General features: G+C 38.1%; 1 pseudogene; it reads left to right on the forward strand.

Annotated features, from left to right (window-relative positions):
• Positions 1–275: 275 nt before the first annotated feature.
• LOC148047063 (vomeronasal type-2 receptor 26-like) lies at positions 276–10,908 on the forward strand (annotated as a pseudogene).
• The last annotated feature ends 3,723 nt before the right edge of the window (positions 10,909–14,631 follow it).

Genomic DNA, 14,631 nt, shown 5'->3' on the forward strand with positions numbered 1-14,631 from the left:
CTGCCAAGGTTTGTTGGACTTGGGGCCAAGGTCCTTATCTGTTTGTTTACTTGGCTTTCAGCCACCAAGATTCTGGTCTTGTTATTAAAGGACATTCCATTTAAGCTTGTCTCAGCTTTTGTTACTGGATGGAGGAGTGGGTCAGAACACTGACCTAACTTAACAGCTGATCTTACAAGTGAGAGAGGTCCAGCACAGCATCCCAAGTCATTATTTAATCTGAATAATCATCATTAAAGTTGTAACACAGGTCAGGTGTACATTAGAGAGGAATGATGGTCAATCTCTTGGATGGCAGTTAGAAGGAGAATACTTGCCAGTTGCAGATAGATGGTCTCCTGGTGTTTGACAAAATTGAAAAATTTGAAACATCATTCCTTCCTTTTTTATTTTTATCAGTGAATAAAAATGAGTCTAATGTTCCTTGAAAATTCACTCATTTTGTTTCTTTATTGGATGTGTATATATACATATAAGCATACATATACCTGTTTGTGTGTGTGTGTGTGTGTGTGTGTGTGTGTGTGTGTGTGTGTGTGTGTTTGATTATTTGTTTGTGTGTGTGAGAAATGAGAAAAGGAACCAATCCCTCTCTCTGCCCTCTTAATCATAGCTGGAATGTATTTGAAATATTTTGCAATCTTTCCTTATGTTGCTACTGTCTCATTCCCTCCAAGATACCAGAGAAAATGAGAGGTTTAATTGTAGAATTGGAATTCAAAAGTTATCACATGTTTGTGCGTGTCAGTTTGTGTTTGGGGGGAAAGCAGGACACTACTATGTTTGACAAAATTGAGAAACTTGCCTTGAAGCATCAACCCCTCCCATTTTTAAACCGGAAATTAAAAATGATTCTCATGTTTCTCTGACATTTACACATTTTATTTCTTTATTACATTGATATCCCAAATTATTTCAGGACCTCCAGATATTGGACACATTCCTCATTCACTCTTTTCCCTCTATCTAATCACTGTTTGATATTCATTTCCATGAAGCCGATAGGCTACAGAAGACGAAATATCCTTTGATTTCTGAGCCAGATGGACAAGACCAAATACACCAAATGATTATAGGCCAGGAGACCTTCTGATTGGTTGGTTCTTTCTGTTGTGTTTTAACCATCCAGTTTCCACATGTATCCAACTGAAATTATTTTGTAAGTCATTCCTATAGCAATGGAGTTAAAACCAGCCCACTCACAAATGATTCCAAAAGCTCCACATTTTGATCTTTTCTTTTCTTCTGATGCCTTTAGTAAATCCTCTTTTGCCTAAATAAAAAGAATAAAAAGAATGCTTTGGAATTCACTAGAGCCACAGCCACATCACAAGTTGATGTTTCACAAGTGCAGCTGGCCAAGATCCCTGTTTAGTGTAGAACCAGCAATCGGTATTTCTTTAGGTTATTTGACCCGTTCCAGTTGTGACTGAAGTGACAGATGAGGGTCCTTCTTCTTTCCTCCTTCTCTTTAAATTTGTCTCTTAAGACAATTATCTTGGAATCAACTCCAAGGAACCCAGGTATAAAGAATGTCTGAGACACAAAGATTCAAAGAAAGAAGAAGAGTAAGTGGTCTGGGTTTCAGCTTAGCTGCACAAGAAATTTTCAGAAATTAAATCAATTTTAATCAAATGCTTTTGTGGAGGGAGAAGTCCTGTGGGATTTATGTATTAAATGAGCATATGATATCTGTATATATCCGGGAAAACACCCACATACTACTGGAATATCTTATCCTTCCTTTTTGCCATGTAGGAGATCAATCAGATCTCCAGCTCCCACCCAATGTCCCCACAAAAACAATTTCAACACCAGACTGATTTGGGATTCTATGTTGAACCTTCTCTCATCTGGGGAGGCCAATGTTCCTAAATACAGTACATTACAGTACAGTACAGTACAGTACAATACAATACAATACAATACAATACAATACAATACAATACAATACAATACAATACAATACAATACAATACAATACAATAGCAGAGTTGGAAGGGACATTGGAGGTCTTCTAGTCCAACCCCCTCCCTAGGCAGGAAACTCTATACCGTTTCAGACAAATGGCTTCTTAAAGACTTCCAGTGTTGGGGCATTCACAACTTCTGGAGGCAATAAATAAAGCTGTGGAAGGCAGAAGCACCTTTTATTGTCCTTGAAGGGGATGAGACAAATATATCCTCCCTGATAGCCACCATGCTGGCCACATACAAGATCCCACAGGGATCTTGTATGCATATCAGGAGTGAAATCCAGCAGGTTCTGGAGAACCGGTAGCAGAAATTTTGAGTAATTCGGAGAACCGGCAAATACCACCTCTGGCTGGCCCCAGAGTGGGATGGGAATGGAGATTTTGCAATATCCTTCTCCTGCCATGCCCACCAAGCCACACCCACAGAACCAGTAGTAAAAAAAATGATTTCACCACTGGTGCATATCATTCTATATATTTCCCAGGTCATCAGAAAGAGGTACAATGTCTAAGCAGAATAAAAAGATACGCAGTTCCTGCGACCAATTTTTTTTTTGCAAGAGGTGGACTTCTCGCTCTGTCATACGAGCAAACATCTGATATGAAGAAATACCTTTTTCTTTTCTCTGATATAAAACAAAGAATATTTTATATGCACTCCTTTCTTTTTCAATTTTTTTCAAGTCAGCTAATTTTTTGCTCCTCCAAAAGTTTCCTCAGCCAAGAGTGGCACCAAATTCCAGAGTTCTGGTGACCATCATTACCCAGCAGTCTGTGCAGAAAAGATTCCATGTTGAAGGATAGCAGAACGAAATAAACAAAATAGGTGTTAAAATGCTACATTTTCCTCCAGCATCATTTTCTGGATAGGTCCTGCCAGGAAAGACTACAACCACTGTAGAATACTGCCCTCAGGGATATAATCTGTAATTTTTTACTAACGTGCTCTACTTCAGATTACTTTCTGCAAATGGAGCCAAGGAAAAGTTCAGGCTCCTGAGAGAAAAGCTGCTTTTCATTATAATTATCACCATCCTGCTCTTTGAGATGTCTCCTTCTACTTCTCCAGTGACTAATGTAAACATCAGACTGAAGCAATGTAAGCATCAGACTGTACTATTAAATGCACCTTTCTCTCCTTTCCAGATGAAATTTGCTTTGTCTGTCTTAATCAGGAAAGCCACTAGCTCTTGTGTGAGGACTTTTAATTCTTCAACTCTTCTTCTTTTACTTGTTTAAAAGTGGGACATGGATTGATACATCCCCAGGAATTATGAACCTGTTGCTTCTGTTTCTGATGCTACTTTTGTACCTGCCAGTCTCTGGGAATCTTACAATGAAATGTCCACTGACTTTGGAGCATCAGGATGGGAAAAAACCATGGAGCTATTACAGACCAGGAGACCATTTCATTGGTATTATCACCACTGGCACAAAAATATTGAATATAATGTTCTCTTTTAATGCAGATCCTTCTAGTCAGTCTCACTTGTAAGTCATTCAGGATAATGGAGGTGCATTTCCTCCATTTATAATTCCATCACTCTCATTTTGTTCTTTTTATTCCATTTGCTCTTATATTGCAGCATATGTCCTTTCTACTTTCTTGAATAATTTTGATTTCCAAGTTTTCTTTGTGTTATTTTGGGGAAGCGATTCATATCCAAAGATGCAACAGAAAAAATCTGAAAAAAAAGTCCACATTATTTTCTTCTCGCTGTTCAAACTTGCATTCATGACTTGAATAATGACTTATGTTTAAATTAGTGATTATTGTAGTTTTCCCCTGCCCAGATCATTTCAAATATAACTGCTCATTGATATTTACTTCCTGGTCCTTATAGAAATAGAGGATGATTTATTTTTAGAATTGGTTTCTGAGTTACTTTTGAAACATCCTCTTCCTTTTATGGTGGTTCTACTTTAAATATTCAGTTACTAGCTCTGCTACAAAACTATGTGATTGGGATTGAGAAATTGACACTTATAGCTTGAAAATTAATGAGTAGTTATGACTGGCCTCATTTCTCCCCTTCTCTCCCTCAGGCTTGCCTTACAGAATCCTCCCCTATCCTATCCCCTTCTCTCCCTCAGTCAAGCCCCTAAGATAGGCCTATCTTGTATCCTTCTGTGCCTCAGGCTCCTCATTTTTTTACCGTAGAAAGTCTTCTGATCAGTCTAGAATCCTACGCTTAATTTTGATTATTCAAGTGGTCAATAAGAATTTCCAGCTCCTACACAATCTCACACTTGGTTACAATATCCATGACAACTATATGAACACTATTGGCACTTCAGATGCCTTACTTGACATGCTCTCTACTGGAGAAGCCAATGTTCCCAACTACAGCTGTAGAAGGAAAGACAACCTTTTGGCTTTTGTTGATAGAGCTGACAGGGACATCTCCATTCAGATGTCAAGATTAGTAGGACCCTACAAAGTCACACAGGTTTGTATATGTGCCTCTTTATCTAGAAAAGTGTGTGGATTGGTAGGATAGATAAGTGATAAATCCAACTATATCTTCTCTATGAAATTCAAGGTTAAAAAATAATCTGGGACATCAGAGCAGAGAAAGATAAATTCTCAGTAAGTGTGGCACATGGAAGTGGATGAGTGTCTAATAATTCTCTTTCCAAATTGGGAAGTATTTGAATATCGAAATGGCTGAACATCTTAGTGTAGTTTTTACATGAAAATACCACCCTAAGCAAGATATGTTTATATTAGATTTAACCAATTCCCTAATAAGCAAAGAAGTGCATTTCTGGAACTCCAGAGACAGAGGATTTAACACATCTATTGTTGTAATGTCAATTATATAAGAAACAGGGTGATCAGCATCTTGGACTGCACATTAAATGAATGACCTACTGCAATCCTTATGTCTAAACATATTTTCTTTGTAAAGAGGATTTAAAACGTATATATAAAATGGCTCTTTATTTGAACAAAAAAGTTCAGTCGAAATCTGCAAATGGGGTTCTGATTGCGGAAAAAAATAGGGGTGATACAGAAATATGGTTTACACTCTTTATTCTGATTCTTATTTAATTTGTTTCTTTTATTTTTTTCTGCTCTTGCTAATGATTTGTATTTAATATTCTACAGCTTGATATGGTCTATTGGTAATCAACAATACCATAGTATATAATATGTTCATGACAAAAAAGTTGGATTTATTGGAAACTAATAACAGACCCTAAATATGGCATTCTTCACTGCTTTTTCAGATCCGTTTCACTGCTTCAGAAGCTCTGAGTGATAAAAGTCATTTCCCTTTTTTCTACCAGATACTCCCTAAATTAGAGATTCTCTACCCAGGAATTGTCCAACTGCTTCTTCATTTCAGATGGACCTTGATTGGTCTCTTTGCTTCAGACACAGAGAAGGGAGAGAATTTCATGAGGACTTTTACTCCTATGCTTGTCAGGAATGGAATTTGTGTTGTTATATCACAACAATTCTCAAGTACTGGACAAACAGTACCCTTTGAGGATGCAATTTCTAAGTGGAGACAAGTCAACGTCTTTGTTCACTTCATAGAATATTTTTCCCTTTGGGACAGACTTCTTCTTTTCCATTCAACACTTAACCATTTGCCAGAACCCATTGAAGGGAAACTTTGGATAATTGCAAGCTTTGGGGAACTGCAAATAAGAAGGCACACATTTTTGAAATATGTCCATAGTTTTTGGACCTACAGTTTTCAGTGGAAAGAAAGACCAAATGACAGCTCCTTCGAAACAGATCTCTTTGTGCAACCACAGTTTGGAGATGAGTCTTTTCAATGTTCTTTTTCAAAAGACCTCATTTCTGTCAAAGGGCGGAGACGATGCACCCAGATATCTCCACTGAAAACCAAACTGGAAAGTAACAGTATCTGGAATCGATATATCCGTGTTGCTTACACTTTGATTAATACTCTGGCCCAAACCTTGAATTCTGCCTATTCCTCCATGTTCAAGAGAAGAAGGAACAAGGGAGAAAAGAGGTTGGGAACTCAAAGACTGCAGCCATGGCAGGTATGGGATCAAGACAATACTGACATTGTCAAACTTACTGTCTTTCGGGAGGAAATACAAGGGGGGGAACCATTTTGTGCTTCAAAAGGTCTACAAGTTTGACCAATCCAATCACTCATGGATAATGTTCTAAAGAGCAGGTACCATCACACACATACACACACATACACAAACATACTGGATAAAAGGGAGAATAGCCCACAGCTGTATAATGCAAAAGAAAAAAGTGGGAAAAGATTGGTCTACATTTTCTGGCTAAATAAAAAGTTGGTAGGAAAATTATACAATCATAATTGCAAAACTCTGTTTATGTAGCATTAAAGTAAAGTAGAATTACCTCACCTGGTCATCTTTCAGGTCTTGTTTAGCCGGGATAACATCAACCTCACAACTTTATTCCTGACCAATTCATGCTTTGTGATAATAACCCCATTTTTTTCTAGGACTTTATGAATAATATCTGCATTTGTTTGTTTGTTCAATTTGTGACCCAGTCTAGAATGTTCCCTGCACTTTATCAATTTTATTAAGACTGCTGTTAATATTTCTGGATATTTCTGTTCTAGTTCCATTCATTTCTGAAAAAGAATGAGTTTTGCAATCTTTCCCACTTGAAACTGTATTTGGACCAAAATGGGGATATTGCAGCAGATCTGAACATCATAAGCATGGTAATTCTCTCCAAGGAGGATCCCATTACAGAGCAACTCGGCAGTTTTGAAAGACAGAGAATTACTATCAATCAAGATGCCATTTCACAGCTAAAGTTGCTCAACAAGGTGGGTGAAATATTGGCATCTTTTTTCAGTTTTACAAGACCTTGAGACACATTTCAAGTGACTAAGCCCATTCACCAAATACAATGACCTTCAATGAGAATTGAACGTTGGGAGTGGAACCCTTATAGTTTTCTTAAATGACTAGGGAGGCTTCAGTACAACTGACAAGGTGTCCTTCACATGCTGTTATATGGAACTCTGTTTCAAATTGATTTATTGGCATCCAATGGGGGATGCCAAATGATAACTCTTTAGGACACAAATCATGTCTATTTTGTGTCTTCTATACACCCTGTCATCTGTATAACACTGGTGAAAGGGGACAGCCTTTCCAAGAGCTTTAGTGGTGCATTGATTTCAATGTAGTCTTGCCAAGTAATTCTGCCCACAGCCAAGAGTTCGATCCTGTCTAAATCAAAGTTGACTCAGTCTTCCATCCTTCTGAGCTCAGTAAAATGAGAATTTTTGGGGGAATATGCTGACTCTGTAAACCAATTAGAGAATTCTGTAAGGCCCTGTGAAGTGGTAAATAGAACTAAGTGCTATTGCTTTTGCAATCAAATGCTGGGAGTTTTCATGTTGATAGCATCAACCTGTTTTATTTTCTTGCCTTACATTAGCAAAATAGAATAAAACTCTTTTCTCCAATGCCAAGTTCCCAGTGGGGTAAAGGAGGCAAGGATAATTCTAATCAAGAGTGGACACAGTTTCTGTTGATACCATTGAAAAATTTGCTTTGGAATTCAGGTTTATCTTGCCATGGTTGGGCAGGTTTATAATCTGTGATGTTCTTAAATAGAACATACCTAGTCAGAGTTATCCATTGTTGTCTTTCATGCCAAGGGGATATAAAAATGTTCTGCTCCTGCAGAAGTTCACATGAAATGACTGTTTTGATGTGCCCTGATTAAAAAAACAGAAACATTTATTATTGGCATATAAATCCAATAAACCAAACCAAACACTGAAATTTGACAATTTGAGAAAGAAAGTTAATTAAAGATTTGGTTTTTAGCGTATCCCTTCATATGGAACATCCCTGAATACTATTATATTCAATTGTATTCAATGTACAATTGAGGCTCCAAATTTAACTAATGATAATAATCTTTTCATGACAATGGGTATCACCTCATTGTGGTTTTCAACAGAAAGGGCCATTTTTTGATACCTAGCTTGACGTTAGAAAAATCTCTTGCTGTTCCAAGGTTCAAACTCTTGTCCCATGTGATGTAGCAAAAAAATGCTTAACTTTCCCTTTTTGAGGGAGACATTTTCATCACCGTATAGAAAATAAATATATAGATAAACAAAGAACAGATCAATTAAGGTTGACCATCTTAATCTGTAATGAAGTTTTCCTCCATATCTTAACTGGGAGGTGGTTCTGCACTTCTTACATATTGGTGGCTTTGCAATGCTACATGGAATCCAGAAGAAAACTTTCCAGATCCAAATGAAAAGGAGATTCTTTCATCAACACGGTTTTATTCTATTTAATAAATCTAGGTAAATAAAAAGATACATAAAACTTTCAGAATAAATTTCCTTCTAAACTTAAACATGAGTAAAATATCACATTTAAATTCCTGGGCATATGAAAAAAGGAGTGCAGGTTAATAAAACCATGTGGAGAAACCACTAATTGTCACTTAATGCTTAAATCTTTTCTCAATTGCTTCTCTCCAGAATTTATTCAGTAGAAATGGCCTTTCTTGCAAACTTGATAGCACAAAAGCAAAAGAGAAAAATTAAATGGAGAATCTACCAGTTTGTTGTATCCCCTGCAACATTGGGTGTTAGAAATTCCTTATTTATCTAGATGGACTTCGCTAATATTTATGTCCACCTCCATTATTCATTGATGGTTAGTTCTACCATAGTACATTTGCCATTCTTTATTTTTCTGATTAGACTTTGCCTCAGTCCAAATGTGTGGAAAGTTGTCACCCTGGATTTGTCAAGCGAAAACGAGAAGGAGAGCCAGTTTGCTGCTTTGACTGTGTTCCTTGTCCAGAGGGGACCATCTCCACTGAGGAAGGTGGGTGGTCACAGAAAAGGGTACTGGATTCATCCAGAGTACTTTGATCAATGTGATTTTTAAAAATGAGACATATCTAAGGTTGAGAATTTTGTGGATCTTAATTTTCAAGCTTCCCAATTTCTTCCATAGTGGGAGAAATAACAAAAGTAACAGAATACAGTATTAATAATGATGCAGCACGGGGTACACAAGTGAACCCCCCAATACTTAATCAGGTTAGGTGATTCTAACAGGCTAAATATTATTAATTCTAAAATGCTTAATGTCAGAAAGAAATCACAGTCCCCTCTGCCTTACTAAAGGAGTTCCTTATTTTCTCCTTGCTCTCTAAAATAGCGGAACTTAGAATCTACGCTTCTGGCAAACAGGAAACCTGGGTGGGCAGTAACCACAAACATTAGTTATAGACGCATGCGAACTTGTGATAGTCCAAATGTCAACTTAAGACTCAGCATGATTTTAACTTGTAATCAGAGATATGTTAGCAATATTGACCCAATATGTTAGCAATACTTTAGCAATCTTCCCGTAAGCTTCATGAGTAACCAAGATTCACTTCCCTGTTATATTTTGGGATTTTATGAGAATCATGTATTTGTAACGCTCCCAGAATATTTGTTACTTTCCTGAAATGTCTTTTACTGACCTAAGCAAGAAGTTTATGACCTTAGAATGTATACGCCTTGTGTGACGTCTTTCTGATTTGTAATGATCAATTAAAAAGTATAAAATCTCTGCCAAGGGATACCTCAGACAGTTCAGTTTGATGGCAATCAGACTGGGCTCTTGAACGCATTCAAAATAAAACCTGTCTTCTCTTGGAATCTCGTGGTGTTGGCTTCTATCTCTGACGTAAGTAAAGGGCAGACTTTAAATTTGCTGCTATATTTCATAACATTCACAAAAGCACACAAATCACAAAAGTGACCTTGAGATGATGCAGTTCTCGCAGGGAACTTTCAGGCGGATGTGGGGGGGGGAGATATTCCATCACAATTTGAGGTAGTGTTTGTGGGATATTCCCACAGTCACAGTAAGTATTATCAACGTGTCTCAATTGGGAGTTGTTTTCATTATTTAGACCTGCTGTGGCTGATCAGTGTTATCTGACAGCTGATGAAGATCTGTCTTGAAAGGTGAAAAGAGATATAAATGAAATATTACTTTCTGTTTTTTCAGATATTGAAAAATGCACCGAGTGCCCAATTGATCAATATCCAACCGAGAGCAGAGTCCAATGTATCCCAAAAAGAATAATCTTCCTGTCCTATGAAGAACATCTGGGCATCATCCTGGTCTCAATTGCCCTACTCTTGTTCCTATCCGCAGGGTTAATTTTAATCATATTCCTTAAATACCGAGAAACTCCTATTGTCAAAGCCAACAACCGGGATCTCTCCTACATCCTCCAGTTCTCTCTCTTGCTTTGTTTTTTGTCTTCATTTTTCTTCATTGGATGGCCAAGGAAAGCCACCTGTCTCCTCCAACAAACAGTGTTCAGCATTGTCTTCTCAATAGCTGTGTCATCTGTGTTGGCCAAAACAATCACAGTGGTACTGGCATTCTTAGCCTCAAAACCAGGGAACAGTGTGAGAAGATGGTTGGGGAAGAGCTTGGCCAATTCCATCATCCTTTCTAGTTCTGCTGGGCAGATTTTCATCTGTGCCTCATGGCTTGGAATTTCTCCCCCATTCCCTGACTCTGACCTGCACTCCCAGCCTGGAGAGATCATCCTGCAATGCAATGAAGGCTCTGTCACCATGTTTTATGTTGTCCTTGGCTATATGTGTTTCCTAGCTGCCATTTGCTTCACTGTAGCTTTCCTGGCCAGGAACCTGCCTGGGGCCTTCAATGAAGCCAAGCTGATCACATTCAGCATGCTGGTCTTCTGCAGTGTTTGGGTATCCTTCCTGCCCGCTTACCTGAGCACTAAAGGAAAGTCCATGGTGATTGTTCAGGTCTTCTCCATCTTGGCCTCCAGTGCTGGACTGTTGGGTTGCATCTTCTTCCCCAAATGCTATATTATAATCCTGAGGCCAGATCTAAACACTAAGGAACATATCATGATAAAAGTAGAGAAATGACCGTGAAATTGTTTGTTAGGCTTATAACATTTTATTTTTTCATTGCAGTTATTGTTTTTTTGTATTCTTCCTTTGCATCAATGTGACAATTAAGGTTATTTAAAACTGAAGGTAATAAACATATAAAGAACGTAAGACTAATGAAATTAAATTCCAAAATTATCATCAAACAGTAAAATAAAACAACTAATAATTAAAATTGTCATGCAGCCAGGGATGAACAAGCTAAGAAATAAGATAATTATATTAAGTAAAGACAGCTGAATAGAAGAGACAAGTCTTCCCAAAGAGAGAAGGAAGGAGTCTTTTTCTGAGGTGTTTTGAATATGAAACTCTACATCTGTGTGAACATGGTGACTTTCTCTATGACTTTTTTCTTGAAAGTTGATGTGAACAGTGGAGGTGCATATCAAGATCACGCAAAAGACCCCACTTCCAACACTCTGGATGTCTTTACCAGTTATTTCTGGAGCTGTTTGATGACTTCGTAGATCTAAATGGACCTCAGAATTCCAGACCCTGTGTTCAGTCATAACTATCCTAACAACCCTTCTGGACATGTCCAAAAACTAGTAACCCTGCTGCAAAACAGCACCTGAAAGGCTCAACATCATCTGTGAAGACATGATCCAGATAAGAAAATGGAAAGCAGCCATGAATCATATTGATCTCACATCCAAACAAACCATATGATCCCTTTGTACCCCAAATGGGAAGCATTCAGCATTCAGCTATGTGAATGGGAAAATGATCTAAGGTAGAAAATGGAGGAAGAGCATCCCTGAGGCTTCACTTTCTAGACTTAACTAGGGGCTGCAGGAAGAGCGCATTTTCTCTGGAAGCTGCCTAGAGACCATATTCTCCACACCCCATCATAGAGAAAGCTAAATCTGAAACAGAGAAAGAAGGAAATCTGGAGGTCCATTCTTTGGACTTCCCTCCTATACTATATACATACACATACACATACACATATACATATACATGGAATTCAAAAGTTAGCACATGTTTGTGTGTTTCAGTTTGTGTTTGGAGGAAACGTGGTGGCAAAGCAGGACACTGCTCTGTTTCACAAAATTGAGAAACTTGACTTGAAGCACTAACCCCTCTCATATTTTTAGCCAGAAAATAAAAATGATTCTCATGATCCTCGGACATTCACTCATTTTCTTTCTTTATTAGGTTTATAACCCAAATTATTTTAGGAGCTGCAGATATTCGTCACAATCCTCATTCACTCTTTTCCCTCTATCCAATCACTGTTTGATATTCATCTCTATGAAGCCGATGGGCTACAGGAGACCAAATATCCCTAGATTTCTGAGCCAGATGGAATAGATCAAATACACGAAATGATTATAGGCCAGGAGACCTTCTGATTGGTTGGTTGTTTCTGTTGCATTTTAACCATACAGTTTCTACAGGTAACCAACTGAAGTTATCTTGTAAGTCATTCCTATAGCAATGGAGTTAAAACCAGTCCACTAACAAATGATTCCAAAAGCTCCACATTTTGATCTTTTCTTTTCTTCCGATGCCTTTAGTAAATCCTCTTTTTCCTAAAAAAAAGAATGCTTTGGAATTCATGAGAGCCACAGCCACATCACAAGTTGATGTTTCAGAAGTGGAGCTAGCCAAGCTCCCTGTTTAGTGTAGAACCAGCCTCTGTATAACTTTAGGTTATTTGACCAGTTCCAGTTGTGACTGAAGTGATAGAGGAGAGTCCTTCTTCTTTTCTCCTTCTCTTTAAATTTGTCTCTTAAAACAATTATCCTGGAACCAAGTCTAAGGAACCCAGGTTTAAAGCATGTCTGATTGGTCTGAGATATAAAGATTCAAAGAAAGAAAAGTAAGTGGTCTTGGTTTCAGCTTATCTGCACAACAAGAGATTTCCAGAAATCAAATCAATTTTAATCAAATGCTTTTGGGGAGGGACAGGTCCTGTGTGGTTTATGTATTAAATGAGCATATGATATCTGTATATATCCGGGAAAACACCCACATACTACTGGAATATCTTATCCTTCCTTTTTGCCATGTAGGAGATCAATCAGATCTCCAGCTCCTACCCAATGTCCACACAACAACAATTTAAACACCAGACTGACCAGGGATTCTATGTTGATCCTTCTCTCATCTGGGGAGGCCAATGTTCATTCATAAAGCCGTGGAAGGCAAAAGGATCTTTTTATTGTCCTTGAAGGGGATGAGACAAATATCTCCTCTCTGATAGCCACATACAAAATCCCACAGTTGGGTGCATATCAGGGGTGAAATCCAGCAGGTTCTGGAGAACCAGTAGTGGTAATTTTGAGTAGTTCAGAGAACCGGCAAATACCACCTCTGGCTGGTCCCACAGTGGGATGGGCATGGAGATTTTGCAGTATCCTTCCCCTGCCATGCCCACCAAGCCACGGCCACAGAACCGGCAGTAAAAAAAAATCAATTTCACCACTGGTGCTTATCATTCTATTATTTTCCAGGTCTTCAGAAAGAGGTACAATGTCTAAGCAGAATAAACAGATACGCAGTTCCTGTGACCAAAGTTTTATTTGCAAGAGGTAGACTTCTCGCTCTGTCATACGTGCAAACATCTGATATGAAGAAATACTTTTTTCTTCTCTCTGATATAAAGCAAAGAATATTTTATATGCACTCTTTTCTTTTTCAATTTTTTTTCAAGTCAGCTAATTTTTTGCTCCTCCAAAATGATGAATGTTTGTCATACATCACATTGAATATGACTGATATGATCCACATTGATACTTTTTTCTACAAATGAAATCATATTAATGTCATTTATTATTCAGAGGCTATAATTGACCTTGAGTTCATGATTTCACAAACTTTTTACTTATAGAATGATAAAACCCATCAAATTTTACTTAAATTTGTAAGTATATCCTTGTTCCTACTCCAAACATGGCTTGTCTTTGACAGTATGGGCAAAATGTCCAAAGAAAGAGGAACTGGTGACTCTCTCCCAGGAAGAGAATGAAAGATCCTGTCCATGGACAATCACAATATGTAGCCCACATTCTGGACTGGCATAAGCCTTAAGAGCTGTGTATTCATCCAAGTCCACAAATGATCTGCAAGTTATCACCAGGATACCCCTGCTATCATCTCTCTAACTCAATCCCCCAGTACTCCATTCTATACCAAGGTGTACATGCATAGTAATGTGCCTTCTCAATGCACCAAACAAGAAACCTAATCGTTCTGACAACTGACTCAGATGAAACAGGAATACTCAATCACCCCTTTCAAGGTCTTGGCAGTCTTGTGAAGGGAATCACACACAGCCTCAGAGATGTAAAGGTCAAATAGTAACACCACAATTAAGTGTATCCATATAACCAGAAGAAAGGAATCCATGTCTCTTCAAACTAGTTTTTTGTAGGTGTGGCACCAAATTTGTATCGAGGGGGGGAGTATTGGGCCTCTATCTTTCAACATTCTTGCACAGTGATACAATCCAAAAATATTAAGTTTCCTCAGCCAAGAGTGGCATCAAATTCCAAAGCACTGGTGACCGTCATTACCCAGAAGTCTCTGGAGAAAGGATTCCATGTTGAAGGAGAGCAGAAGTGAACAAAGTAGGTGTTAAAATGCTACATTTTCCTCCAGCATCATTTTCTGGATAGGGCCTGACAGGAAAGACCACAAGCACTAAAGAACACTGCTCTCAGGGGTATATCTGTAATTTTTCACTAACATTCA

This window comes from Thamnophis sirtalis, unplaced genomic scaffold (assembly GCF_051295495.1).
Source record: "Thamnophis sirtalis isolate CommonGarterSnake01/CBP01778 unplaced genomic scaffold, rThaSir2_p1.2 scaffold_3, whole genome shotgun sequence".
Taxonomy (NCBI): Eukaryota; Metazoa; Chordata; class Lepidosauria; order Squamata; family Natricidae; genus Thamnophis; species Thamnophis sirtalis.